This window comes from Penaeus chinensis, chromosome 30, assembly GCF_019202785.1.
Source record: "Penaeus chinensis breed Huanghai No. 1 chromosome 30, ASM1920278v2, whole genome shotgun sequence".
In the NCBI taxonomy this organism is placed as follows: domain Eukaryota; kingdom Metazoa; phylum Arthropoda; class Malacostraca; order Decapoda; family Penaeidae; genus Penaeus; species Penaeus chinensis.
This window is the reverse complement of record NC_061848.1, coordinates 18313576-18318575: the sequence shown is the minus strand read 5'-3', so window position 1 is coordinate 18318575 and position 5000 is coordinate 18313576. Positions and strand designations below refer to the sequence as shown.

Here is a 5000-nt window from a genome sequence, read left to right as displayed (position 1 = left end):
GACTCCACAGAGCACAAACGCCACGGCGCACAAGCGGCCTCTACACCACTGTGAACAATGCGTATTGTGCGTCCTGGGTTGCGCGCTCATGGCCGGGTGTGCGCACTTGCGCTGGGGGGCGAGTGTGCGCGTTCGTTGTTGTGTTCGTGGGTAAATTTCTTGGTATGAATAAATAGCGGATTGTCACTGCGGTCGATGTGTGTGTGGTGTGTGTGTGGTGTGTGTGTGTGGTGTGTGTGTGGTGTGTGTGTGTGGTGTGTGTGTGTGTGTGTGGTGTGTGGTGTGTGTGTGTGTGGTGTGTGTGTGTGTGGTGTGTGTGTGTGGTGTGTGTGTGTGGTGTGTGGTGTGTGTGTGTGTGTGTGTGTGTGTGTGTGTGTGTGTGTGTGTGTGTGTGTGTGTGTGTGTGTGTGTGTGTGTGTGTGTGTGTGTGTGTGTGTGTGTGTGTGTGTGTGTGTGTGTGTGTGTGTGTGTGTGTGTGTGTGTGTGTGTGTGTGTGTGTGTGATGTGTGTGTGTGTGATGTGTGTGTGTGTGTGATGTGTGTGTGTGTGTGATGTATGTGTGTGTGTGTGATGTATGTGTGTGTGTGTGATGTATGTGTGTGTGTGTGATGTATGTGTGTGTGTGTGATGTGTGTGTGTGATGTATGTGTGTGATGTATGTATGTGTGTGTGATGTATGTGTGTGTGATGTATGTGTGTGTGATGTATGTATGTGTGTGTGATGTATGTATGTGTGTGTGATGTATGTATGTGTGTGTGATGTATGTATGTGTGTGTGATGTATGTATGTGTGTGTGATGTATGTATGTGTGTGATGTATGTATGTGTGTGTGATGTATGTATGTGTATGTGTGTGTGTGTGATGTATGTATGTGTGTGTGATGTATGTATGTGTGTGTGATGTATGTATGTGTGTGTGATGTATGTATGTGTGTGTGATGTATGTATGTGTGTGATGTATGTATGTGTGTGTGATGTATGTATGTGTGTGTGATGTATGTATGTGTGTGTGATGTATGTATGTGTGTGTGTGATGTATGTATGTGTGTGTGTGATGTATGTATGTGTGTGTGTGATGTATGTATGTGTGTGTGTGATGTATGTATGTGTGTGTGTGATGTATGTATGTGTGTGTGATGTATGTATGTGTGTGTGATGTATGTATGTGTGTGTGATGTATGTATGTGTGTGTGATGTATGTATGTGTGTGTGATGTATGTATGTGTGTGTGATGTATGTATGTGTGTGTGATGTATGTATGTGTGTGTGATGTATGTATGTGTGTGTGATGTATGTATGTGTGTGTGATGTATGTATGTGTGTGTGATGTATGTATGTGTGTGTGATGTATGTATGTGTGTGTGATGTATGTATGTGTGTGTGTGATGTATGTATGTGTGTGTGTGATGTATGTATGTGTGTGTGATGTATGTATGTGTGTGTGATGTATGTATGTGTGTGTGATGTATGTATGTGTGTGTGATGTATGTATGTGTGTGTGATGTATGTATGTGTGTGTGATGTATGTATGTGTGTGTGATGTATGTATGTGTGTGTGATGTATGTATGTGTGTGTGATGTATGTATGTGTGTGTGATGTATGTATGTGTGTGTGATGTATGTATGTGTGTGTGATGTATGTATGTGTGTGTGATGTATGTATGTGTGTGTGATGTATGTATGTGTGTGTGATGTATGTATGTGTGTGTGATGTATGTATGTGTGTGTGATGTATGTATGTGTGTGTGATGTATGTATGTGTGTGTGATGTATGTATGTGTGTGTGATGTATGTATGTGTGTGTGATGTATGTATGTGTGTGTGATGTATGTATGTGTGTGTGATGTATGTATGTGTGTGTGATGTATGTATGTGTGTGTGATGTATGTATGTGTGTGTGATGTATGTATGTGTGTGTGATGTATGTATGTGTGTGTGATGTATGTATGTGTGTGTGATGTATGTATGTGTGTGTGATGTATGTATGTGTGTGTGATGTATGTATGTGTGTGTGTGATGTATGTATGTGTGTGTAATGTATGTGTGTGATGTGTGTATGTGTGTGTGATGTATGTATGTGTGTGTGTGATGTATGTATGTGTGTGTGATGTATGTATGTGTGTGTGATGTATGTGTGTGTGATGTATGTGTGTGATGTATGTATGTGTGTGTGATGTATGTATGTGTGTGTGATGTATGTATGTGTGTGTGTTTGTGTGTGTTTGTGTTTGTGTGTGTGTGTTTGTGACGTATGTGTGTTTGTGTGAGTTTGTGACGTATGTGTGTTTGTGTTTGTGACGTGTGTGTGTTTGTGACGTGTGTGTGTGTGTTTGTGACGTGTGTGTGTGTTTGTGACGTGTGTGTGTGTGTTTGTGACGTGTGTGTGTGTTTGTGACGTGTGTGTGTGTGTTTGTGATGTGTGTGTGTGTTTGTGACGTGTGTGTGTGTGTGTTTGTGACGTGTGTATGTGTGTGTCTGTGACGTGTGTGTGTGTTTGTGACGTGTGTGTGTTTGTGACGTGTGTGTGTGTTTGTGACGTGTGTGTGTGTGTTTGTGACGTGTGTGTGTGTGTGTTTGTGACGTGTGTGTGTGTGTGTTTGTGACGTGTGTGTTTGTGACGTGTGTGTTTGTGTTTGTGACGTGTGTGTTTGTGACGTGTGTGTGTGTGTGTGTGTTTGTGACGTGTGTGTTTGTGACGTGTGTGTGTTTGTGACGTGTGTGTGTGTGTGTGACGTGTGTGTGTGTGTGCTTGTGACGTGTGTGTGTTTGTGACGTGTGTGTGTGTGTATGTATAATGTGTGCATGTTTAAGTTGCGAATTCTGAAGGATGTGTCTTACACTATATGCATGGAGTGTGTGCTTGCGTGTTGTATTTTGAAGTTTCACTATGTGTGTGCGTGTGCGTGTTTGTGCGAATATCATACATCCGTACGTGAATGTGTGTATGTATACTTGCACACAGTCAGCATCTCCTTGAGCATGCATAAATGAGCGTTCGTGAGCGCATGCATACAAATGAACACAACTCGTGTACTTCCATGCAGAGCCACCCGCCGGCGAGGGAGGAACCGCCTTCCATATCAACTCCCGCCCCTGCCTTGTCTCTTTTTCACATCAGACAGGAGCCGTAACATCCTGTCGCGCCCCCTTCTCCCCCCCCCCCCCCCCAGATTCGTCTCTCTCCCGGTACCTCCCCCCCTCCCTACTCTCGCCTCTCTTCCTTCCCCATTCCGAACTTTCACTCGGTACCCGGACGGATTTTCTCTTATCCGACCCAAATTTGCTGACTTTTCTTCGCCGGGAGCTGCGTCGCCTGCCTCGGTAAAAGATATCTTAGCGAGGAAAAAAGCATGGCTAATCAAAGGAGAAAGCATAATCATTCTCTCCTGCATAAATTGAGCAGAAAAAAAGAAAACCGCACGTCATGAACTTTTAGCCGAACGCCAAATATTATATCGATCGACGCTGCACCTGTCTCTCTGGCTCGTACCACAAAGCTGCATTCCTTCACAGAGGAAATACACCAAAAGAAAAAACTTTCTATCCGTGCTACCGGATGCCGTAATTGGGTAATTGGCCCGGGAACTGTCACACCATGAGAACGGTACCAGCGGCTTTGCAAATACCCTCGAATCGCATTTATTTCATATATACCACGAGGCCCTACGTGTAATATTCGAAGAGCAATTTGAAATTATATCGACACCTTCGAGGAAGAGAAGCGGGGCTCACCGAGCTGCTCCTCAAGTCCGCTTCTAGAAGGCCAATTAGCCCTCGTTTCATTCAGGGAGCGAGCTGACATTCACAAAGCAATAACCGCGACAAATGCAGCCAATTAACGGTATTAAGAGATAAATGCCAAGCCATCCCGACCAAGATACCCTAATAAACCGCACACTTGATCAATAACTCCTCAACCGAATTCTTCCGGCCACATTTCCCTCCGCCCAGCATCTCTTATCCGTACTCCAGTGGCCCCAGAGACAAGGAAGCGAGGTGAATGAGAAGAAAAATGAGGGGAGAAATGGAGGGAGGGAGTAAGAGAGAAACAGCGAAGGAACAAAACGAGAGATACATCTGTCAATTGAGAAAACAGCATCTGCGCCATGACTAGACGAGGAACTTCTCAGGGCATTTTCTCTCCGAATCCTCCTCTGTCCGGGGGGGATAAAGCGCTCTCGTAGGAGATTATGAATTCTACTTTAATAATCTGTAGTTCAATAAAAACAAGGCGTCCCTGATCCTGATGAAATCGAAGAATTTAACTCCGCAAATTCCCTCCCTCCGCCGAGCCCCGAAACCTTTGTGTGTTTTTTTATGCTCAGACTTCCTGGAAAAAATAAACTCCTATTTTACGAACCTTGCTGATTCCATTCGTGTGAACCCGACGCCGTGTTAATATCCTCTGGAACCACTAGATTCGGACCACACAGAAGCAAGTAAAACGGCGAGATATAAGAAAAAAAAAATATTGATGTATCGTCCACGAACACGGAGCGCACCACCTCTCGCTCTCACAGTCAAGACGGCACTGAGCGCTGACTGCCAGACGCAAAATGTAAACACCAGTCTTGGGTGGGGGCGCCGGGGTAGGGGTGTGTCGGGGAAGGGAGGGAGGTGGAGGAATTCTTGGGGTATAGGAAGAGTCTTGTGGTGGGGGCGGGGGAGTCATATGGGAGGGTTTGGGGAGAAGGAAAAGGGGAGGAGTATTGTCGGAGGGTCAGGGGGGAGGGTGGGAGGGAACCGATAGGGAGTGTCCGGGGGTCTGGTTGATTTCCTGCCTGGGGAGGGAGGGAAGGGCGAGAACTAGGAACCCGTCTCATGAGAGAAAAAATAGTGAGAATGCAATGTCGAACGAAATGCCAGCTGATGTCCTAAACACAAATTATTATAGGTAGTTCTTCAGGTATCTCAAATGTTACAAGACGGTGTAGGACGCAAGAGCCTAAGACTGGGTTATTGAATACGTTATAAAAAACAAATTTTGCTATCATTATGTC

The 5000-nt window shown here is 45.0% G+C and overlaps 1 protein-coding gene across 1 annotated transcript in view; it reads right to left on the bottom strand.

The window, feature by feature from the left end:
- LOC125041497 (guanine nucleotide exchange factor for Rab-3A-like) overlaps positions 1–4520 on the bottom strand; it is a 31196-nt gene extending 26676 nt beyond the window's left edge. Inside the window, exon 1 of the mRNA XM_047636508.1 lies at positions 4361–4520. The gene's annotated coding sequence lies outside the window, so the exon portion shown is untranslated. The remainder of the gene's footprint in view (positions 1–4360) is intronic.
- Between the last annotated feature and the right edge of the window lie 480 nt (positions 4521–5000).